This window comes from Lithobates pipiens, unplaced genomic scaffold, assembly GCF_037356315.1.
Source record: "Lithobates pipiens isolate NorthernLeopardFrog02 unplaced genomic scaffold, aLitPip1_a1.2 Scaffold_25, whole genome shotgun sequence".
In the NCBI taxonomy this organism is placed as follows: domain Eukaryota; kingdom Metazoa; phylum Chordata; class Amphibia; order Anura; family Ranidae; genus Lithobates; species Lithobates pipiens.
This window is the reverse complement of record NW_027507787.1, coordinates 156,881,014-156,906,807: the sequence shown is the minus strand read 5'-3', so window position 1 is coordinate 156,906,807 and position 25,794 is coordinate 156,881,014. Positions and strand designations below refer to the sequence as shown.

General features: G+C 43.0%; 1 protein-coding gene across 3 annotated transcripts in view; it reads left to right on the top strand.

The window, feature by feature from the left end:
- RBM20 (RNA binding motif protein 20) overlaps positions 1–25,794 on the top strand; it is a 412,580-nt gene that overhangs the window by 237,137 nt on the left and 149,649 nt on the right. The window contains exon 1 of one of the 3 annotated variants that reach the window (XM_077455060.1): positions 23,638–23,971. The exons of the other annotated variants lie outside the window; for them this stretch is intronic. The gene's annotated coding sequence lies outside the window, so the exon portion shown is untranslated. Of the gene's footprint in view, positions 1–23,637; positions 23,972–25,794 lie in introns of those variants that run through there. 3 annotated transcript variants of the gene reach the window in all.

The window sequence follows — 25,794 nt, the reverse complement described above, 5'->3', positions numbered from 1 at the left end:
AAAAAATAGTACATTCCTCCATACAAATAAGCGAGTTGGATGGAGGAATCTCCCCCCCCCAGGACATTGGGACAGCGAGACTCTCAGCTGTCAGGATACACTAATCAGAGACTGCTGCCACTGATCAACAAAAGTATTCCAACATTCCCATTCCACAGAAGTCAATCTAAAGTGATTTCTGCTGAACATAGACAACCACACATGGATCAAAAATCAATGCTGAACTGGCTGAATTTCGATCCATCTGTGGCCAGCTTTGCAGAGAATTTCCCTTGCTTTGGAGAGATCTCCTGTTTTTAGGCAAAAAGTGACAAATTCTTACTAGCAGAGACAGCTTATAAAAAAGTACTGGAAAGTTATAAAAATGGTATTACACATTACATACATAGTTCATAGATAAATACCCTGTTTTAACCACTTGCCACCTGTCCACAATAAATTTACTGTGAGTGGGCAACACGGGCCATATAATCACAATGTCGACAAAGCTGTTATACAGTAAATTAATGTCATTCATAACAGCTGTGCTTACTGAGGTGATGCTGTGATTGGCCCACAACCATCGCATGGTACCTGGGCCAATCACAGCACCTTGTATCATGTGATTAGCTGTAGCAAATTAACAGATCACTAGTAATCACAGCTGTTATTAGGATTGCACAGATACCTTTTTTAATGTCATGTGACAGTGGCACTAATATATAGCACTGATGGGCACTGATGATGTGTGGCCTGTGTCAGTAGTTTTTTATTTTATTTTTTACAATTTATATCTTTTTAGTTACTTTTTTTTTGTTACAATGTTTTTGGTTTTTTTTGCGTGTTGAGAGGGGTGATATTTTTTTTTATCAGACCTGTTGGGAGTGGCTTTGGTGATATATTAGGGGTCTAAACAGACCCCTGACATCTCCCCTTTGAGACGGAGAAAGGAACTCAGGTCCCCCATTCATAATCTGAAGCAGAGTAAACACATAGTATATGATGCTCAGTTATGAATGGACAGAGGCAGTGATTACTGACTCAGTGCATTCAGAGAAGGAAGGAGCTGGTAAATAACAGATTTACCGGCTCCTACCTCCACTCTCCATGCTGACAGATCCGGGACAGGAGGGGACCGGAGGCGCACATAGCAGGAGACCAGAGGAGCAGAGAGATGGGCCAGAGGCGCACACAATGGGAGACCGGAGGAGCAGAGAGAGGGACCGGAGGCGCACACAGCGGGAGACCGGAGGAGCAGAGAGAGGGACCGGAGGCGCACAGAGTGGGAGACCAGAGGAGCAGAGAGAGGGGCTGGAGGCGCACACAGCGGAAGACCAGAGGAGCAGAAAGGGGGACCAGAGGAGTACACAGTGGGAGGCCAGAGGAGCATGGAGAAGGATACCAAGGGGAACTGTAGGAACACACAGCGGGGGACCAAAGGAGCACGGAGGGGGACAGGAGGACAGGAGGCAGTCGAGGGTGATCGTTACGATGGTGGGGGAAGTTACAAGCACCGATCTCCCTGTATAGATTTCAATAAATAAAGCAGCTGAGAGCCGACGGGGGAAGAGGAGGAGAAGCATCTCTCAGCTGCTTTATCACCCGACTGCCCAGGTACCGGATAAAGCATCGGAGCATTTGCACAAGTATCGGCAACAATACTAGTATCAGTATTGGTGTAACCCTAGCTGTTATGAATTTTATCCATTCAGTGTCCCTGATCATCACCACACCAGTCAAATGATGGCACTGTACTGCAATGGTGACAATATGTAAAAATAAAGTGAAATTTTAAAAAAATCTAATTTTATAAGATTTTTTTAATTTTCAAAAAATTGTGACCAAAAATTACAACTGCAAAAAACTCACCATGCCTCTTAAGCCTAGTACACGCCACAAATTTTATACCCTTCAACTCAGCTCAACAAAAGAAAACTGACAGCTCAGGTCAGAGCCACTGTACTAACAATCCAATGTTAGTACAATTTCCCTTCTGTGCAGTTGTGTTCCGAAAGGGGGGGGGTGACCCCCCCACCAGGACACTCCGGTAAGCTGAGAGCACTGACCGGGAGCCGGTCGCCAACCTTTTTGCAGTCATGAGCCTTTGATAGGAGTCGACCAAACTTCTGTTGGACTGGCTACCATACCCACGGTCGCATGCCGACATTTGGGCCATGTGTACTAGGCTTTGCTAAATACCTCAGACTGTCTTCTTTCCAAAAAGGGGTCATTTGGGGGTGTCTGTACTGTCCTGGCATTTTAAGAGCCTCAAGAAATTATATTGTTTAAATTGTTTAAATATACAGTATTTCACAAAAGTGAATACACCCCTCACATTTTTGTAAATATTTTATTATATCTTTTCACGTGACAACACTGAAATAATTACACTTTGCTACAATGTAAAGTAGTGAGTGTCTAAATAACTCAACACACAGCCGTTAATGTCTAAACTGCTGGCAACAAAAGTGAGTACACCCTCTCATACTGGTCACTGGATGTTCAACATGGCACCTCATGGCAAAGAACTCTCTAAAGGATCTGAAAAAAAGAATTGTTACTCTACATAAAGATGGCCTAGGCTATAAGAAGATTAGCAAGACCCTGATACTGAGCTACAGCATGATGGGCATAACCATACAGTGGTTTAACAAGATGGGTTCCACTCATGGCCTCGCCATGGTCAACCAAAGAAGTTGATGCCCTGAGGACATGCTCAGCGTCATATCCAGAGTGCTTAGCAGCATTGCTGCAGAGGTTGAATGGGTGGGGCGCCAGCCTGTCAGTGCTCAGACCATACGCCGCACACTGCATCAAATTGATCTGTATGGCTGTCATCCCAGAAGAAAGTCTCTTCCAAAGATGATGCACAAGAAAGTGCAAAAACAGTTTGCTGAAGACAAGCAAATGAATGACGTGGATTACTGGAACCATGTCCTGTGGTGTGATGAGACCAAGATACACTTATTTGGTTCAGATGGTGTCAAGCGTGTGTGGCGGGAGAAGCCCAGCCAAACGAGCTCAGGCTGGACTTCTGATTTAAGTAAACATATCATGTTATCTTTACATTAAATACAATGTCCTTCTTGTGTTAAAATTCAGTTTAATCTCTTTCTGGCATATGAACAGAAGCACAGGTTTGAAACCTGGACACATTATTTATACCCGACTGTGCCCCCCTCCACCCCAACTTATGCATGCCTGGGCATACCCTAATCACCCAATGTGGTGCAGCTTCCCCTTGCTGCCCGAATTACACACACCCGTGCACCCCAAAAAATCAAGTACCACAACCACTATGTGCATAGGCCCCCTCCCTCCCTTCTCTCTCCTGACTCCAAGCAAGTGAGTATGCTAGGGGACTCAGCTGTAAAGCCGCGTACACACGTAGTAGTCTGTCCGACGTACTTAGTCTAGCGGACTTACCGCCAGACTGTCCGTCGGACTTTCCGAACGGGCTACTTGCCCACACACGGCACTTTTTCAGCAGACTAATACGGCGTACTAAGTCCGCCGTACTATCCGCCCTACTTTTGAAATGAACGGACTTGCCCACACGCGGAGGAAAGTCCGCTCATTTCGAGCGCGTCTCCAGGTAGGCGGGGCCCACGAAGGAGACGTCGCTGGCCCCGCCGCCTGGTATGGTCTTAAAGGGGAACCCCAACGCCGAGAAAAATCGGCATGGGGGTCCCCCCAAAGTCCACAACAGAACCTTGTCCGAGCACGCTACCCGGCCGGCCAGGAAAGGAGGGGCGAGCGAGTGCCCCCCCCCCCTCCTGAGCCGTACCAGGCCGCGTGCCCTCAACATGGGGGGTGCCTTGGGGAAGGGGGGGCCGCGCGGCCCCCCCACCCCAAAGCACCTTATCCCCATGTTGATGAGGACAAGGGCAAGGGCCTCTTCCCGACAACCCTGTGTTTTTTTTTGTACTTTATTTTACAGGTGAATGGGTAGGGGTACATTGTACCCCATACTCATTCACATAGGGTGGGGGGCTGGTATCCGGGGGCCCCCTTATTAAAGGGGGCTCCCGGATTCCGATAAGCCCCCCGCCCGCAGACCCCGACAACCAACGGCCAGGGTTGTCGGGAAGAGGCCCTTGTCCTCATCAACATGGGGACAAGGTGTTTTGGGGTGGGGGGGCCGCCCGTCCCCCCCTTCCCCAAGGCACCCCCCATGTTGAGGGCACGCGGTCTGGTATGGCTCAGGAGGGGGGGGGGCGCTCGCTCGCCCCTCCTTACCTGGCCGGCCGGGTAGCGTGCTCGGACAAGGGTCTGTTGTGGACTTTGGGGGGACCCCCACGCCGATTTTTTTCGGCGTTGGGGTTCCCCTTTAAGTCCCCTTTAAGTCCATACCAGGCGGCGGGGCCAGCGACGTCTCCTTCGCGGGTCCCGCCTACCTGGAGACCCGGGCGGGAAAAGTCCGCTCATTTCAAAAGCACACACACGGCCGGATTGTCCGCCGAAATGCGAGTCCGGCGGGAAGATTGGAGTGTAAAACTTCATTCTAAGTCCGCCGTACTTTCGGGTCAAAAAAGTATGCCGGAGGCTACACACGGGGGGATTGTTTGGCAGACTTGAGTTTGCCGGACTTTTCCACCCGCTTGTTTGATCGTGTGTACGCGGCATAAGGGGTACTATGTGAACTCTGATGTAAGGGGGGCTTTTGGAACATGCTAGGAAGTCTGATGTTAGTGGGGGCTTTGGTGAAAGAAAGCAACTCCCTTACAATAGAGTTGTCTTATACACCAGATTCCACAGTATTCGCTCTTAAAAAAAAAAAATTGGCTTGTGCTGCTAAAGTGTTTGGGTTTGGGTTGAAGAAAAGGTGGTAATATTAATTTTAAGAACAAGATTTATATATTGACAAAAGTAAATAACCAAAGCACCAAAGATAATTAGTGACAATATTCCAATTACCAGCTGCAGTGATCAATTAAAAATCAATATACAATATAGGTTAACAAAATCAAAGACAATAAAATTTATTTAACCACTTCCCTCCCGGCCTATAGCAGAATGACGGCCAGGCAGTGGTTCTGTTATCCTGACTGGGCATCATATGATATCCAGCAGGATAACCGCCGGCGTGCGCCCGTGGGGGTGTGTAGAGCGGTGGTGTGGTGTGTCAGTCTGACACACCGCTATACTGATCTAGGTAAAGAGCCTCTGACAGAGGCTCTTTACAATGTAATCAGCTGTGTCCAATCACGGCTGATCACGATGTAAACAGGAAGAGCTGTTTATCGGATTTTCCTCACTCGCGTCTGACAGACTGGGGGGTCTGTGCTCAATGTTTATCAGAGCAGCCCCCCTGCGGATGCCCACACTGGACCATCATGGATGCCACCTGGACCACCAGGGATGGCAATAGAGGACACTCACCAGGTATGACACCAGGGATATGCCAATCAGTGCTCAGGGATATGCCAGTCAGTGCCAGGGCAAATGCCAATCAGTGCCCATTAACAATGCCTGCCAGTGCCATCAGTCATGCCTATTATTGCCGCTTGTCAGTGCCCATCAGTGCAATCTCTTCAGTGCCATCTCATTGGTGCCATCTCATCGGTCCTGCCTTATTAGTGCAGCTTATCAGTGCCCATCAGTGAAGGTGAAAACTTACTCATTTACAAAATTTTCTAACAGAAACAAAGAAAACTTTATTTTTTTTCAAAATTTACGGTCTTTTTTTATTCGTTTACCAAAAAAAATGCAAAAGTGATCAAATATCACCAAAAGAAAGCTCTATTTGTGGGAACAAAATGATAAAAATTTAGTTTGGGTACAGTGTAGCATGACTGCGCAATTGTCATTTAAAAAGTGACAACGCTGAAAGCTGAAAATTGGCCTGGGCAGGAAGGTGCAAAAGTGCCTGGTATTGAAGTGGTTAAAGCTTTGTTAACCCCCAAAAAAATGAAGATCCTGTTCCCTTAGAGCATGTTATGCAGCTGTGTTATTTGCCCCCCCCCCGTATCACCTGAAATACCTGGCTGATCCTGCCTGGTTCTACCCTCCCCTCTCTGTGCTGACTCCCTTGTAGCAGGGCTTTAGAGTCCGTAGTCTGTGCATGTCTCATCATATGCTCAAATTAATGTTTATACCTTGTATATTGAACGCTGATCAGCGCTGATTGACCCGCCACCTCTCTTCTCCCAAGGCCTGACAGTTAAGCGGGTGGGGCCGCCTCTCTCCTCCTCTCCTCCTGGGGAATCCCTGGTCCTGCCCACTGCTTGTGTTGGGAAGAGATAGGAGAGAAGTGGCAGGTCAAACCGCTCTCAATATACAAGGTGTATACAGTGTTATTTTCATATAGCACAGTCACAGGGGGCCAATACAGGAATGAAGAGAGAGAATTGTGAAAAGTGATGGTGGAGTAACAACCACTTTAAACAGATTGCATAATGTTGCTTCAACCACCTTGGTGACTGTCCCAATAAGTGATAAACGGTAATCGTGTTGGGAGGTATTATATCCCTGCTACAGTGCCTACAAGTAGTATTCAACCCCCTGCAGATTTAGCAGGTTTACACATTCGGAATTAACTTGGCATTGTGACATTTGGACTGTAGATCAGCCTGGAATTTGAAATGCACTGCAGCAAAAAAGAATGTTATTTCTTTGTTTAATTTTTTTTTAAATAGTGAAAAGTTTATTCAGAGGGTCAATTATTATTCAACCCCTCAATTCAACAGAATTCTGTTTGGTTCCCCTAAAGTATTAAGAAGTAGTTCAGGCACAAAGAACAATGAGCTTCACATGTTTGGATTAATTATCTGTTTTTCCAGCCTTTTCTGACTATTTAAGACCCTCCCCAAACTTGTGAACAGCACTCATACATGGTCAACATGGGAAAGACAAAGGAGCATTCCAAGGCCATCAGAGACAAGATCGTGGAGGGTCACAAGGCTGGCAAGGGGTATAAAACCCTTTCCAAGGAGTTGGGCCTACCTGTCTCCACTGTTGGGAGCATCATCTGGAAGTGGAAGGCTTATGGAACTACTGTTAGCCTTCCACGGGCTGGACAGCCTTTGAAAGTTTCCTCCCGTGCCGAGGCCAGGCTTGTCCGAAGAGTCAAGGCTAACCCAAGGACAACAAGGAAGGAGCTCCGGGAAGATCTCATGGCAGTGGGGACATTGGTTTCAGTCAATACCATAAGTAACGTACTCCACCGCAATGGTCTCCGTTCCAGATGAGCCCGTAAGGTACCTTTACTTTCAAAGCGTCATGTCAAGGCTCGTCTACAGTTTGCTCATGATCACTTGGAGGACTCTGAGACAGACTGGTTCAAGGTTCTCTGGTCTGATGAGACCAAGATCAAGATCTTTGGTGCCAACCACACACGTGACGTTTGGAGACTGGATGGCACTGCATACGACCCAAAGAATACCATCCCTACAGTCAAGCATGGTGGTGGCAGCATCATGCTGTGGGGCTGCTTCTCAGCCAAGGGGCCTGGCCATCTGGTCCGCATCCATGGGAAGATGGATAGCACGGCCTACCTGGAGATTTTGGCCAAGAACCTCCGCTCCTCCATTAAGGACCTTAAGATGGGTCGTCATTTCATCTTCCAACAAGACAACAACCCAAAGCACACAGCCAAGAAAACCAAGGCCTGGTTCAAGAGAGAAAAAATCAAGGTGTTGCAGTGGCCTAGTCAGTCTCCTGACCTTAACCCAATTGAAAACTTGTGGAAGGAGCTCAAGATTAAAGTCCACATGAGACACCCAAAGAACCTAGATAACTTGGAGAAGATCTGCATGGAGGAGTGGGCCAAGATAACTCCAGAGACCTGTGCCGGCCTGATCAGGTCTTATAAAAGACGATTATTAGCTGTAATTGCAAACAAGGGTTATTCCACAAAATATTAAACCTAGGGGTTGAATAATAATTGACCCACACTTTTATGTTTAAAATTTATTAAAATTTAACTGAGCAACATAACTTTTTGGTTTGTAAGATTTATGCATCTGTTAATAAATCCTGCTCTTGTTTAAAGTTTGAAGGCTCTAACTTATTTGCATCTTATCAAACGTGCTAAATCTGCAGGGGGTTGAATACTACTTGTAGTCACTGTATATCACTAGTATGGTCAGATAGGCATGTAGGGAGACCCCTGGAGATATCCTTATGCTGACTGTTCCTAAAGTGGTTAAGCCTCATGCTCCTGATGATGGCCCATTGATAGGCTGAAATGTGCCTAGGCTTGATCGCATCATTGCGACACACTTCCGCCCAAATCTACTTCCAGGAATCGAGCATAAGCACGGCCAACGGTATACCATCTCATGTGGGCCGATTTCCTCAAAAAAGCATCTGCTATTCACATTGGGTGCTAGGATACAAGCACCCCTTCATGTGAGTGTAGATATACTGTTTTAACGTTTTAGAAATAAACCTTGTAAATGATACTGTGCAACGAGGTCCTTTTCTTCATATCTACTTGCATGAGGCTTATCCACTTCAGGAACCGTCAGCATAAGGATATCTCCAGGGGTCTCCCCACACACCTGTCTGACCATACTGATAGCTGGTCCATACTGAAGGGTGAGTCTACATCCATGTGGGGGCACCTTGTCTGAACACCAAACAGCATGGATATATTACCTCCCAACACGATTACCATTTATCACTTATTGGGACAGTTACCAAGGTGGTTGAAGCAACATTATGCAATCTAAATTCATTTTACTATCTTTGATTTTGTTAACCTACCATTTAGCATGGTGTAAAGATTTATATATTGGTGGATAGAAGATGGGATGTAAAGGACCATCTTAATTTGGCGGCGGAGGATTTCTGTTAACCCATCACATGCGTGATTCTTCATAAGAGATTTTCCTTGGCCTGTTGCCTGAATTGGTGACATATCTTCTGAAGATAAAATCTCTTTGGCAGAGGTCCCAGCAGATACAAATGTTGTGAACTAGACCCCCTTCCCAGGGGACATCGAGACACCACATAATTACAGAGAGGTGCGTCTCAGTAGGGGCCATGCAAAGTTTCACTGAGACCTGGACTGGCTTATATCCAGTTACATGGCCGCGCCTTGAAATAGGCACATACATGCCTTTGCACAATGACACTTGCTGACATGTTTACATAGAGGTGCTATTTCCGAAGCATTTATGCATTCCCGGGTGGGTGTACACCAAGACATTGTGACCTCGCCATACATGTACTGCTTTCACTGAGGTACTGTGTTGATTGCCATCAACCAGAATGTCTCCTTAGCTACCAGGATTCAGCTGTTGGTGTATACTCCATTGCAGATTTTACCTAATAGTATTAAAATGAAATGCCTAAAAGAAAGATTCCTTGAAAAGGAGATGACAAATATATACTATACCTCTTCTGTCACCCGCACCAGTAATCTTTAGAAAGCAACACTTCTGGGTGTGTTGATTTCCTTTTTCCCCACTGTGCTTAGTGGTTCATCCCTCCCATACAACGGCTCAAACCACTGTTCACAGCAGGGGCAAATAAATATAACACCTAATGTCGAAATTCTGAAGTTTTGCGGCTATTTTTTTTCAAATGGAGCACAAAACAGGGTCAAGCGCAGCAGGAGATGTAAGAATTTACAAACTTCCTACAGAAATATTTTTTAACCTCTTTAGCTCTAAACATTTTTCTCTCTGCAGCAAGCAACTAAGTCTCAGTATCAGCAGGCAGCCGCTGCTCCATTCACACATAGTGTCAGCGGCAGCGCAGGACTGTGTCTGTTTCCCAACTCTCGAGTGAATGGAAGCAAGCAAACATTCATTGATAGGCACTGGTAGGCTGCATTGATGGGCGCTGGTAGGCTGCATTTGATGGGCGCTGGTAGGCTGCATTTGATGAGCATTGGTAAGGCTGCATTGATGGGTGCTGGTGAGGCTGTATTTGATGGGCACTTCATTAAAAAGGTGGGGTGTACATGGGCGGGGGGGGGGGGGGGAAATGAGGTTTCACCTAGGGTGTCAAAAATCCTTAGACAAAAAGGAGTAAGGATGGCACCCTCTAAGTGCAGCATGTGTAGTACAACCATTTATTTATAAGGGTTTAAAAACACTCACATTTGAGCAGATAATAACCAGCATAGTGACAGTAGTGTCCGTTCACCTGCAAGTTCCCGGATGGTGGAGATGTCACGGGCCGATGGAGGGGGTCCTTTATCCTGGGTCCTGTATCCTAAGGCTCCCTGGAGGTGCTGTAGGTATTCGGTGATTCCGGGTGGTTGGGAAGCAGATGGAGGATGCTCCGTGATGCTCCACACTGCGATGATGGCTTCACTTCCGGGAGCAGGGGCAGGCAGGCGGTGCTTCGTGCTCGGAGCATGCGTGCTCCTTCATCAGACTTCATCAGGCATGTTTTGAACGCGAAGCTTCATTAATATTTTTCTTTTATATGTGTCTGTAACAGAGCTTTAAGTATATCAAAAAATCCAATTTTTTTACATGCTAGAATTCTAGTTTGCTACATGTGAATAACTGTGGAAAGCTCTTTCTTACACTGCTACTTTAATCTGCTACTTTGTAATGGTGTTGCTGCCTTTTCTTTACCTTTGTAAGCAAGAACAATTAAGCAATTCAAAATAAATTTGACTTAAGAGAAATGCATAGGCTGCCATGGCTGACCTCATAGTACAAACATTATTTGCTGCCTTGCTTTTATGCTGATCCCCTGGCTTCACCACTTTCCGAGTCATTGATGAGAAACAAGTACTGTATGCATATCACTGATCACTACACACATGTTCCATGTCAGTGACTCAGGTGATAGAAGTGGTAATATTCCAAGGTGATAAAGACATCAGCTACACCCAAAGGTTGATATAAAATTCATAAATAAAGATAAACAGAGTCCTTTGCAAATGTTCCTACATTATCATTCCACTGATTTTACATTTTATTTATTGCTATTTTTTAAAGCTACAAATTAACTAACACCACGTTTAACAAAAACCAAAAGAATCGCATACTCATTTTTGCACATAAGTCCTCTTTGTGAAGTAAGTACCAAGAAATCAACTACAAGATTTTGACGTGTTGGTACAGGACCCCATCTGTGCTTGCGTCTATATTTCCAGGACATAGTCCACTGTGCTGGAGATGCGGTACACAGACTGGCACATTACTCCACATATTCTGGGAGTGCCCAGTCTTGTCCATCTTCTGGAGACAAGTACTGCAGATCATTCACAAGCTCACGGATGTTGCCCTACAGGATAACCCGGTAGCAGTGCTCCTTAACCTGACTCCCATGTCCGGCAAGCGCTATCGTAAATCCCTGTTGAAACATCTCTTGAATGGGGCAAGGGCGTGTGTCCCTAGTACGTGGAAGCAGCAGTCCCCACCGACAGTGTCACAGTGGTTTGTAAGAGTTTGTGATATCCAGCAGATGGAACAGCTGACGGCTGCCCTAGGGGAACGGGAGGAGGAGCACACACTGGAACCTGTTACGTTTTTCGGATGAATATAAATCTTACATCTGAACGCCATATCGTGAGACTAGCTGGAGTCGCGGGTCGCCGGCCTTGCCGGAATCTCATACCCCCCCCCATTATATTTTTCCCCCTTCTACTGTCCCTTATTTATTCCTTTATCCTACTTCTTTTTCTGACACCATCGGTGTCTTTACACTATTTTTGTATATAAATGAAAAAACCCTCCCGGATTTCGGTAACCCGTGGGTACCATTCCTACTATACTAGTACTAAAATCATAACACATATGCACTACAAGGTTGACGCTTGATTCCTCAGAATAGGCCCATCCTTGTTGATCTTACCCATGTCAAGTCAAGTATTTGGCTGGGTGGGGGGGCCTCCTCTACCGTCCTGGGCTGGCTGATGGGAGTGGTGGGGGAGACCCTAGATCGGGGTCCCCTGCCTTAAAGCAGCGGAATAATGGAACCTGGAATGCTATTTCACCTACACAGAAAACAATTGACGATTTGTTGTTAATAACTGGAAATGGTTGACTAAATTGTTTGATTTCATTTTTTTTTTTCTGTACAATCCACAATTCTTAAATAAAGTAAAAAAAAAAAAAAGCTACCAATTAACAAGCGCAGTGCTGTAGAATGACTTCTCAGCAGATGCCTCTCTGTATAGCCCCCTCCATTGATCCATGCCACAGAACTTTTATAATTACAGATGATCAGAATTTTAAAAAGAGTCTTCAAAGTAGCATTAGGAGAAAAGGAGGAGAGAATGCTGTGAGAATAAATTGTCATGGCACAAACAATGCAGCAGGAGTATGGCAAATGTTAAAGTGATTGTAAACGATCAGCTTGTGAAACACCCATTCAGTTTAAAACTGAAATGAAAGGCAAAACAGTTGTGTATAGATATAATAACAACCTTATAAATAATTTTTTACCCTTTTTATAAGTGATCACATTCCCTCTTTTCTGCCATCGGGGGGGGTTCAGTACATGTCTGATCATTGAAGGTAAACATGCTGAGTTCCCAGCAGGGCTAGAGAAGTGTTTAACATTTCAATATTTCTTAAAGCTTGTTGAAAGCCTGCTGAAGCCTACTAGAACTCTCATTAGGATTTGAGTTCAACATTTAGAAAACTGGAAAAATCTTCAACAAAGCTTGCTGAAAGCTCTATAAATCCTTTGTCAAAGCTTACTGTTCACACTGGTCTTATGCAAGCTGAAGCCCTTGTGAAACTTGCCTAATTAAAAAGGAAAGTGTCTGTTTTTTTTAGGCCATTACTGTATATTGCTCATTGATAATGAACAAACTGCTTTAAGATATATAATGCACATTAATGCACCAGAGCATCCCAGAAAAAAAGATTGAAAAAAAACTGCAAAAGTAAAAAAAAGCCTTTGCCCAAATTGTCCAGGATAGGAAAATGCACGTGGACAACTATACCCAATGAGCCCATCACAAGCACAAATTCAAGTTTTTATATGACGCTGCTTGGAACAACAGTGATACATTCCATCTTATCAATACTTACCTTTCCTTTTATACTCTAACAGTAGGTGTGTGGGGTTTTTGGGGCCTGCTTTTTTTGCTTGGAGCATACATATTTCATTACTTATCAAGGTGGTCTCTAAATAGTTCTTTTTTCACATTGCATGCATACTTCAACAATTGATCCCTGCATTTGTTCATTTATTTCCATAAACCGGACCCATTGCATCTTCCTGGGAAAAGATTAAGAAGTTGTTGAGAAAAATAACAACTGTTTGTGTGTATCCGACAGATGGTATATAAACAATTTGTGGGCTTGTCTGACGAGGTGTTGGATCGAACAAGTTGTGTAAAATTTACGATGTGTTACTGAACAAGTGAGGACAAGGAAGTTGTGTTCCATGGAAATTACATGAGTAAGGCAGTTGGACAGCTGTGATACCGAATGATGTTGTTGAAAAACACAGGATGTTCAGTTTGTGTCATACAATGATTGTGTGTGCTGTGTACTCTTTACTCTCTTTACTCTTTCTGCACAGCAAATACCATATGTTTCTCTATGATATAAAATAGCAGCGTGTAATGCTCTGTAATACCATGCAAAATTTGTAATGAGTAAAATATAGGAAATACACGTTCTTTACGGTGGCTAAGGTGGCTTTACTCTCTTATCACACAGGCCCCCTTCCACAGATTTGTATACATATGCACACACTTTATTTTGCAAGTTAACCACTTCCAGACTGGCGCACGCCAATATACGTCGGCAGAATGGCAGGGGCAGGCATATTGACGTCCAGTTTTTAATGCTGCCCTGCCATTGCGAGCGCGCCGCCGCCAGCGTGCTTGCATGCCAGTCGGGACCCCCGAGAGTTTGGATGCGGGTCCCACGGACTCGATCGCCGTGGGCATACCCGCAATCATCTCACGGGGCGGCTGAGCGAGGAGAAGCCATTGTAAACAGCATCTCCCCATTCTGCCTAGCAACAAGTGACGCTGATCTCTGCTCCATGTGATTGGATTTGAGATCAGTGTTCACTAAAACAAAGCCCAGCCCCCCACAGTTAGTAACATACCCCTAGGAACACTTAACCCCTACACTGCCACCCACTGGTTAACACCTTCACTGCCAGTGTCATTTACACAGGAATCACTGCATTTGTATAGCACTGATTGCTGTATAAATGACAATGGTCCCAAAAATGTGTCAAAAAATGTGCGATGTGTCCGCCATAATGACGTAGTCACAATAAAAATCGCTGATCGCCACCATTACTAGTAAAAAAAAAATATTAATAAAAATGCCATAAAACTATCCCCTATTTTGTAATCGCTATAACTTTTGCGCAAACCAATCAATAATCGCTTATTGCGATTTTTTTACCAAAAATATGTAGAAGAATACGTATCGGCCTAAACTGAGGGAAAAACATGTTTTTTTATATATTTTTGGGGGATATTTATTATAACAAAAAGTAAAAAAGAATGTGTTTTTTTTTCATAATTATCGCTCTATTTTTGTTTATAGTGCAAAAAATAAAAAATGGAGGGGTAATCAAATACCACCAAAAGAAAGCTCTATTTGTGGAAAAAAAAGGACGTCAATTTTGTTTGGGAGTCACGTCGCATGACCGCGCAATTGTCAGTTAAAGCGACGCAGTGCCGAATCACAAAAAGTGGTCTGGTCTTAAGCCAGCAAAATCGTCCGGTCAGAAAGTGGTTAACATTTAATACATGATGATTCATAGAGCACTATCTGCTAGCTAAAAAGACAGCACTGTGGATGGTGTTCAAAAGGAGGCTTGCTTGTCAATGTGAAAGCACCTACTCAGCCCTTTAAAAAGTGATGGGTCAATGCTGTAAATTGAAGTACTGACAGCTAGAATAGGGTGAAGAAGAATTTTATGCATGTATATGTGTACGTATGGTTACATGCTTGCATGTGTGGGTATACGTGAGGTCCTTACAGAAGGGGTTGTAAAGTCAGAAGGTTGTTTATTTTAATGCATTCTATGCATTAGGATAAAAAGCCTTCTGTGTGCAGCCCCCCCCCCAATACTTACCTGAGCCCCATATTTGTCCAGCAATGTCCACGAATGTCTCGGCCTTCCAAGACTCTCCCTCCTGATTGGCTGAGGCACAGCAGCAGTGCTATTGGATCCCTCTACTGTCAAAGTCGGCTAGCCAATCAGGAGAGAGAGGGGGTGGAGCCGAGCCAGGGCTCCGTGTCTGAATAGACAGAGGGAGCTGTGACTAGGCTAGGGTGCTCCCATAGCAATCTGCTTGCTGTGAGGGAACTAACCAGGAGGGAGGGGCCAGGAGCACTGAAGAGGGACCCAAAAAGAGGAAGAATATAGGTTGCTCTGTGCAAATCCACCACACAGAGCAGGTAAGTATAACATGTTTGCCATTTTCATAGAAAAAAGAAACAAGACTTTACAATCACTTTAAAGTGTTACTAAACCCACAACAGTAAAATCAGTCTGCATATGCAGTAAAGCATGCTTGTTATACTCACTGCGGAACCTAAGGGGTTAATCTTACACATTGTGTAAAAAGACTGATCCTGTCTTCACTGATCCTCCCCTTCTTTCACAGTCCCCAAACTATCTCCTGATAGTACAGAGCCTTGGGGGCACTCTGCACATGCTCAGTTTGATATATATTGCTAGAGTTTATTTATTTTTTTTCCTTGGGAGGGTGCATTTGATCAGCACTGTCCAAACAAAAGGTCAGGGGACCTGCAACCTCATAGGACAACCAGGGAAGATTGAAAACTCCTACACGCTTTAACCAGTGCTCAGCCCCAGGCACTGATATATGTCACAGGACTCCTATATGCTGCTGATGAGAAAAAGTATTTAGCAGTTTATATTTAGGCCTCTTTCACACTGGGGCGGTGCGGGCGACGGTGATAAAACCGCCCCGCTAGTGGCCGAGAAAGTGTTAAAACCACCGCAAAGCGCTGCTGTACCAGCGCATTTCCGGCAGTATAGCCGTGCTGCCCCATTCATTTCAATGGGCAGGAGTGGTGAAGGAGCGGTATACACATACTGCTCCAAAGATGCTGCTAGCAGGACTTTTTTTTACCATCCTGCCAGTGCTCCGCTCCGCTAGAAAAAAAAAAAAACAAGACTGTACAATCACTTGAAGCCACACTCTATGTGTGATTACATCACTGTGCAAGAGGCCCATTCATCAGTAAAGCTAACACAGTGTTGAAAACTGAAAAAATGGGCTAGTATTGAAAGGATATTACAGCCTGATTAAAGAACCAGTAGACTCTAGTTATCTAATGTACTATTCACAAACAAGCATGTGTATGTTACTATATTCATTTGTTGTATTGTGATTACTGGAAAGGAAGTACCCTTATAAATATATATATATATTAGAACTGTGTGTGTTTTATATAGAGGTCGACCGATATATCGGCCGGCCGATATATCGGCCGATATTTGCCGTTTTTTAAATAATCGGCATCGGCCGATTTGAGCTGATAAAAAGCCGATTTAGAACTACAGCGGGACTTTTCTATTACAGAAGTCATTTCAGTCAGTGTAAGTTGCCTGAGTCGTCATAGCAACCCTTTCCTCCTCTCTGGGCAGGCTGCCAAGAAAAGAACTAAATGATACAATGTTTAAACTTGAATGAATGAAGTCATCTCTGTGTGTAGAAGTTCTCAGTTTAACCATTTAAAGACTAAATCTTTTCTGACACTTGTTGCTTACAAGTAAAAATCTTGTATTTTCTGCCAGAAAATCACTTAGACCCCCCAAAAATGATATATATTTTTTTAGCAGAGATCCTAGGGAATAAAATAGCGGTTGTTGCAATATTTTATGTCACACGGCATTTGCACAGAGGTCTTTCAAATGCATTTTTTTAGGAAAAAAATACACTATTTAAAAAATAAAATAAAAACAGTAAAGTTAGCCCATTTTTTTTTCCGTCCAAAAGTTTTGACTACCTGTTTTTATTTAATATATAGGTTTTTTTTTTTATTTTTTTTTATCTAAATCATACATACAAGTAAACTGATTGGAGGTTTGTTTTGTTTAATAAATGTTTAAATGTAAGAAATTTTCTGTATCACTTATGAAGTTGCTTTCACACTGGAGCGGGCAGGCGTTGATGGTAAAACGCACGTTTTTGCGGCTCTTTACCATCATTTTAGCGGTGCTATTTGGCTAGTGGGGCACATATAACCCAGCTAGCGGCCAAGGAAGAGGTTAAATGCACCCATGAAGCACTGCTGCCAAATCGCATTGCATGCGCTTCGGCAGTGGTGCCCATTCATATCAATGGGCAGGAGTGGTGGAGGAGCGGTATACACCACTCCAAACGTGCTGCTTGCAGGACTTTTTTTTTAAGATCCTGCCAGCGCATTGCCTCAGTGTGAAAGCACTCTGTCTTTCACACAGACTGCAGGGGAGCCATTTTACAGGCGCTATTTTTAGCCCAAAAGCGCCTGAAAAACGCCCCAGTGGGAAAGGTGTGTTAGATCAAGGGGGATTAAAAAATAAAATAAAAAATAAAAAAGGAAAAAAATAAATAAATAAAATAAAATCGGCCTAACATATCGGCCCAAAAAAAATCAGCATCATATATCGGCTATCGGCCGCCATGATTTCTAAATATCGGCATCGGCATCGGCCAGAGAAAAACCCATATCGGTCGACCTCTAGTTTTATATATATATTTTTTTCATATTACATTCAATGCCTGGCTCTAAAATAATTTGGTCAGCAGCTGAGCTTTTTAACAAGGCCCTTACCAGGCCAATTGTGACACTTCTCACATACATGTAAAAATCTATATGTATATTTTTTTTTGCTGAAAAATTACTTAGAACCCCCAAACATATTATATATAGAAAAGGCCCTATAGAATAAAATGATGGGTGTTGAATTTTTTAATGTCACACGGTATTTGCGCAGTGTTTTTTTAAATGCAATTTTTTTTTGAAAAAAATACACTTTAATACATTTTATTGCACACAAACAAAAAATACTACCCACATTTTGGTAAAATATAAAAGACAATGTTATGCCGAGTAAATAGATACATAACATGTCATGCTTTAAAATTGCATACGCCCGTGGAATCGCGGCAAACATAGGAGACGCTTTAAACGCCTTTATAGGTTAACCGTTTAGAGTTACACAGGAGGTTTGGCACTAGAATTATTGCTCTCACACATGTTCATGACTATAGCTCACATTTGTGGTGGGATCCCTGTTTACATATATGCACGAGACTTACATATGCATTCGCATTTGCACATAAGCACAGGGGGGTGGGGGCGCTTTACATTTTTTATTTTTATTATTTATTTTATCTCGAAATTTTTCTCTTTTTTTGGCTCTTACATATTTTTTGTATTAACTTTATTGCTTTCACATGGGATGAACAACATCCCTTGTGACAGCATGAGCCGTGAAAGGTCCTCTTCATGAAGAGATCTGGGGTCGATTTACAAAAGGTTTGCGCCATGAGTTGGGGTGCACGCCGACGCACAACGGCCGTTTTCGTATTCACAAAGCATTTGCGCCTGTAACACATCGTAATTACCCATTTACTATTAGCATGCCGGCGCACGGGCGGCCGCGATCTGTGCGCCGCTTTAGACCTGGCACATGGCATCTTCAACTCAGAATTAAAAGAAGCTGGAAGTGCCAATATTATGGGGGTGACGTGAGGAAGTATAGATATGACTGTCCAAGTAACAAATATGCCCAAAATAGAATGGAAAAGTAACTTTCTATGAGCAAGCTTGCCGTGCCTGCAAATACACTTGGAACTGCGCTAGGTCAATTTATGCACTGCGCATGCACAATCGGCATTTGCGCCCGTTCAAGTGCTCTGGTTCACTGCGCCGGCAAAATCTTAGTAAATGTCAAGCCACGTAGATTCATTTGCATAAGTTGAACAGGTGCACCTCTCAACTTGAAATTTTTTTTGCACTGTTTCACTTCTATGGTTTTTTTTTAAGGCTATTTGCACACAGGTCATGTTAGCATTAAGAAAAAAAAATGCGTGGGGGTCCCCCGAAAAAGGGGAACCCCCGAAAAAGGGGAACCCCGCGCCCCAAAAAATAGTGTAGGGGTCCCCCTCAAAATCCATACCAGAACCTTCAGGTCTGGCATGGATTTTAAGGGGAACCCCGCCCCAAAAAAATGGCTTGGGGCTCCCCCTCAAAATCCATACCAGACCCTTATCAGAGCCCGCAACATGTCAGGCCACAGGAAAAGGGGGGGGGCGAGACCAAGCCACATGCCCTCAACATTGGGAGAATGCTTTGAGGTCCCCCCCAAAGCACCTTGTCCCCCTGTTGATGAGGACAAGGGCCTCATCCCCACAACCCTGGCCGGTGGTTGTGGGGGTGTGCGGGCAGGGGGCTTATCGGAATCTGGAAGCCCCCTTTAACAAGGGGACCCCCAGATCCTGGCCTCCCCCCTGTGTGAAATGGTAAGGGGATACTTGTATCCCTACCATTTCACCAAAAAGTGACAAAAGTGTTAAAAATGACAAGACACAGTTTTTGACAATTCCTTTATTAAAGTCTTCCTTCATCTTCTTTCTTCTTCCTTCTTCTTCCTTCTTCATCCTTCGGTTTCTTCCTCCATCTTCTTCTTCCTCCGATCCGCTTCTTCTTGCTCCGGTGTTCTTGTCCGGCATCTTCCTCTATGGCGTCTCTTCTTCGTTCTCGGGCCGCCCTGCACTTCTCTTCTTCTGACAGGTCTTATATAACCTCTGGTGTTGTAAATCGCCCCAAGTTGCGCTATGATTCACACTCAAGTCGTGTCCATGTTGCCTGCCAAAGTCGCGCTGGAAGTCATGTTGCCCCTGTGTGAATGGACTGTTAATGATACGGCGTGCGCTATTATCAATTGCGACGGCATATTATGTGTTGCTCTTATGCGCGCGCCAGTTCATACGCTCACTTGATAATTTATCTGGCGCACAAATGAAGGTATGAACCGGCGCAGCGCATTCATCTTTGTAAATCAGCCCCCATATCTCTCCCCTTGCCTCCCATGCAGTGGATTAGACACAAAACGGTCTGATCGGCTGCTTTCCTGGCTGCTAACGGCCAGGTAATGAGGAAGTGCACTTCCTGTGCTAACATTTACCTATAGTAAGACTTACCTATAGGTAATGTAAATATCTCCTAAACATGTACAGTTTAGGAGATATTTACAGTTTCAATATACAAATACCATACTGGTGACCCCACAATAGGGATAAAAAATTTTCACAGAAAGGAGTTTAACAAAGACACTCATAAAAATTTGAAGAAAAGAGGTTTAACCTTAAATTACATAGAGGGTTCTTTACTGTAAGAGCGGCAAGGATGTGGAATTCCCTTCCACAGGAGGTGGTCTCAGTGGGGGGCATTAATAGTTTCAAGAAACTATTAGATAAGCACCTGAACGACCACAACATACGGGGATATACAATGTAATACTGACATGTAATCACAAACATAGGTTGGACTTGATGGACTTGTGTCTTTTTTCAACCTCACCTACTATGTAACTAAGTAACTATGTAAGAACATGGTGAGGAACATGGCAAGAAAAGGTGAGTGAATGCCCGCTAAAAGGTGCTGCCATGATGGATCTGAATTGACAAGTGCTCTTTAAATGTAAGGACTCATTCTTGCCAGCAGTTAGAACCTTTAATATCGGCAAACAAAATGAAGGTTTCCTATTTAGAATAATAAGCTGTCAGATCAGGAAAACAGCGATATCAGAACTGATTTTAGGTTAATCACACATACTGTAGTTGGAGAACTACTCAATTTTTTTTTATTTAATTAAAACAGTAACATTGCTTATCTCAGCTTGCAGAGTTTGGATTCATTGAATGAGTTTACCAAAAATGTAAATATTGCATAATATACAGCCTCATTCTACATAACTAAGTTTAATGTATCTTAAATAGAAAACTATCTTTAGACAGATGTTTACTCAATGCATTTTATTAAAACAAATTTGATAAAAAACAAACAAAAAAAAACAGATTTAAATAAAAACATTTTTTTTTAAATAAATCATCAATTTTTTTTCCATCCTGCTCTGCATTCTCCTCCCATCAGCAAGCTCCCTGAATTGAAGCACAACTGATCAACTCTTTATGCTGTTTCTCCCTTTATCAGTCTGAGCTCTGCTGAACTAAGACTTCAAAGAGAAGTTCAGGATTGCAAAATAAGTAAGTCCAGCGCTTACTGTGGAGGGGACAGAAGCTGCTAGCTCAGTCTCCCAGCGATTCACTGAGAGGCTGAGCCAGCTGCGGTTCCAGGCATCTGGGTGGATCCCAGATGTATAGTTGGGATTTATCCATTGCCTGGACTGGCTGAGTGACATCATCCAACGGCAGACTTTAACCCGCTGTCAGATGAAAACAGGTCACAGTAGTGCATAAAAAACTGCACTCCTGTGATCCATAGAAGTAAGGTCAAAAGAGCTTTGGCCCCACTTCTCCTTTCAAAAAGCTCATACCAAGTCAAGTTCAGGTATTGTGTGCATAAAAAAAAGTTTAAAAGAGTTGTAAAGGCAGACTGTTTTTTATCTTAATGCATTCTATGCGTTAAGATAAAAAAACCTTCTGTGTGTAGCACCCCACAATTACTTACCTGAGGCCCATCTATCTCCAGCGATGTCCATGAGTGTCTTAGCTCTCTGGGACTATCCTCTTGATTGGCTGAAACACAGCAGCGGCGCCATTGGCTCCCGTGGCTGTCAATCAAATCAGTTAGCCAAACAGGGGAGAGAGTGCCGGGGCCGGGGCTCCGCGTCTGAATGGACACATGGAGCTGTGACTCAGCTCGGGTGCCCCTATAGCAAGCTGCTGGCTGAGGGGGCACTCGACAGGAGGGAGGGGCCAGGAGCAGTGAAGAGGGACCCCAGAAGAGGAGGATCCAGACTGCTCTGTGCAACCAACTGCACAGAGGAGGTAAGTATAACATGTTTGTTATTTTATTTTATTTTTAAATGAGACTTTATAATTACTTTAAGAACTTATTTATAATTTTTCTTTTTTATATTGGATCAGTTTTAACCCCCCTGACGGTATTCCCGAGTCTGGCTCGGGGTGGAATTTTTATACCAAAAGCGGTAACCCCAAGCCAGACTCGGGACTGCATCGCTGGATCCAGGAGGAGGTTTACTTACCTTCTCCCTCGGATGCAGCGTTGTCTCCCCGCTGTACGAACGAGCCGTGTCTCGCTCGATCTATCACGGAGCTGATCTCCGTGCCCTGCGAGCGTTGCGACGCATGGGGACGGAGATCGGCGCCAAATTCAAAAAGTGAAACACACAGTATACATACAGTATAATGTAATCTTACAGATTACATTGCTGTATGTAAATATTTCACATCCCCTTTGTTCCTAGTGGTCTGCCCAGTGTCCTGCATGCAGTTTTATATTATAAAAACTGTTCTTTATGCCTGGAAACTGGAGATTGTCCATAGCAACCAAACTGTCATTTTACATCAAAAATGGTTTTAGACCAGCTAGAAAACAGCGATAATAAATTGGAATCACTCGCAGAATTGATGGATAGCGATTTGTGGGGAGATCCGTCATCAAATACTGAAAAGTAATGACAGTGACAATTCTGCAACTGAGCAAATTTCAGTGTTTTTGATTTGATTACATTATTGAATAATTTTTATTATTGTTATATTATTATTTGCGCCTAGAGGCGATTCAGTTCGCATTGTGCGCTATATAAGTATTTCATTCATTCATTCATTCATTCATTTGGTACAATTATTTATAGTTATTTATTATATTATAATTTATTTTTCAAACTTTATCATACCCGGGATGTCTGCTAGACTCTGGTTTGGACAGATTTAAGAGAGTTATTCCTAAGAATTACAGGACTACAATATAAAACGCCAAATTTTCATGCAAAATAATGGTACCGCTTTTAGCACCTGAAATCCGAAATAATCGTACCGCCAGGGAGGTTAACACAACTTTTTTTCATTTTAAGAACTGATCTGATTAAAATAACTTTTAGATAACTTGTTAAAACTTGATTTAAAAAAAAGAAAACAAATATATTTTAAAATGCAGAGAATGAATAACTGTGATAGTATACAGTTTCATGTTTGTAACTGTAAACAATTGTTGGGTTTTTTTTGGAAACTTTTTTTTAATTTTGAAATAAATGATTTCTTTGTTGGAATGCATGGTTTGTTTGGAGTGTAGCAACTGTTTTTGTGTTGTTCTTGGCAAGAAATTTACAAATCAGGGTCTTGTTATTAACCACAGTGACTGAATTGGGAAATCCTTAGACTACATTCTTTCCGCTGAAGATGTGGCTGATGTCACTGGATGTGAATTTTGGAAAGCCAGCAGTTTCCAGCACAATAAAAAGTCAACATCCAAATTGAATATTTCCTTAGATTTTTTATTTTTATATGCAGAATAGCGTTAGATACAGTCTGCCAAAGTGTGACTCCAGCACACTGGAAAGATTATCAGCACACCTAGTTGGCTTGCTGGAACTTCTTGTTCCTGAACAGCTGGGGATCCCGGTCTGCTCTCTGCTTGTCATTTGCATCAGCTTCTCTTCTTTGTTTGTATTGAGAAAAGTGTGAGGTGTTTGGCGGTATTTAAAAATAGAAAAACACAACATGGAAAGGGAAGGCTGCAGCAGCTACTTTGCTGGCTGCGAATTTAACACATCCAATTATAACAGGAGAAGCCAGCATGCCTGGAATCATTCTCCATGCTGTGGATGGCCAGCAAGCTGGGGCTGTCAGTAGCTGGAGCAAAAGGAGACGGAGAACATATGGCATACACATCAAGCGATATTATGTGTGTGTGTGTAAGTTTAACAATCCCGCAGGACATGTGACAGCCCCGTCTCTCCTTGTGCGGCACTTTCATTAAAAGATCTGCGGTTTGATGGAAGAGAGGATTGTAAACACGGGGACTGTGTACCACTGGCACAGTATGAGCGTTATTTGTGGAGAGGAGTGTAAATCGTATAATAGGAAGGAATTTCACGCCGTACTTGGTTACGCCGCTCTCGGGTGTTTCACTTTTGTCTGAGTAAGGTAGGATTATCTACGACTTTGCCATTCTTTCAGAAGCAACTTGCTGCTTTCACTCTGATTTTTCTACACAGTGCTATGTATTTATAAATAATACTGACTGCCAAAAGGCCCATCTAGCTTACCCAATTAACTAATATAATTATTAACTTATATAGTGCATCAAGCTTTATAATGTGCTCAGGGATACTACTAGCTCTAGTCTTATTTCTTTAGTAACTTTTGATTTTCATGTTACCTTGCTTTGCAAATACTAGGGTTGATTCTCTAAAACTGGAAAGTGCAAAATCAGGTGCAGCTGTGCATAGAAACTAATCAGCTTTCAGTTTTGTTTTTGTCAAAGCTTAATTGAAGAAGCTGAAGTTAGAAGCTGATTGGCTACCATGCACAGCTGTACCCGATTCTGCACTCTTCAGCTTTAGTAAAGAAACCCCATTGTTATTTTCCATATGAACAATGAAATGCCCATCCCTTATCTTGAAAGAATAAACCTGAACTAGCTGGAAATTTTTTCATGTGCTGAGAGATTTCTGTTAACAGAACCAGTTGTTATGACTTGTCCAGCATTATTGCAAAAGATAATGCATAGCGAGCATGAGGCATTGGTTTGAACAGTGTTTATCTGAGCAGTATATACAAATATTTGCTATTGACGGTCGTCTGCAGAGAACTGATTCAATTAATTGTTTGCTGCTTTGCCATTAAAAATTGTACTTGTTACATGAAGGATTTTTCCAAGGTGTCTAAGATTACCTTGTTCTGTAATATCTTCTGGGAAATTACTCCCTTCTTCCACCTTATTAAAACCCTTTACATACCAAGAAAATATTTTTGGTTCGGCTGGATGATCTTGCCCTGACCTTACATGCCTCATAAACACTGGGAGAAGGTCTGGAAGGTTAGTTTGAGGCTACTTGTGGGTACCAAGGTCACCAAGGACGAGAATTAAGTATCTTGTTAAAATGATCATTTCCCCTGGCCAATACTGTACACTTGTTTCAGAAAGCTGGCCTTCATTTCTGGTATTGTTAGTACCTGCGATGTAATCGTTACACTGAGTTTTTCCTGAATCGAGAGGTAAATACAAGCATGGGGACAAGGCAGGTAGGTCGAGGTTTCCATAAAAGCGCATTTCTATAGATAACATCTCAGCACAACGGAATACTGTATATATACATTAGTCATACGCAATAAAATAAGAATAATATATACTGAAAGTGTTCAAAGGATGACATTGCACGCATGATTACAAATGATGGCTACAAATTATGAGGTTTTCTGATCATAAAAAAAAAAAAAAGAAAGAATCACATGTTTTGAGGTTTCTAAGAAAAAATAAATAATAGTTGTGTTTAAACAAAATCAGTGAAGTGGCTGTTTTGCTGCATGGAATTTTGCAATATAGTGAAATTCTTTAGGAAAACAATATTCTATTAATTAGTCAAGATAAGACTGCAGAATATGAGATAATTTAGGGAATGGATGAAGTTCTAATCATTTGTTGTTCTGAAAGAACAGTGTGTGACTAACTTTAGTACGAATACTTGCCTTCACTGTGGGCTGTGAGTTTTCAAACAGCAGAAATACACAGACCCATTTGGTGATTGTACAGCTGTTTGCTTATGTGTATTCAGGGCTCAAGTGTAAAGTACCTGAGCTTAGAGGTTTGATGACTTTTACATTAGTGGATTTCCAAAATCCGGCCATTAACTTGTTGCTCACATCCTGCAATTTGCGTAATTGTTCACTAAAAGATCGAAATTATACAGCAGCACATGGAATCCAAATTTTACCTTCAACAGCCTTGACAAGCTGAGGATGAATAA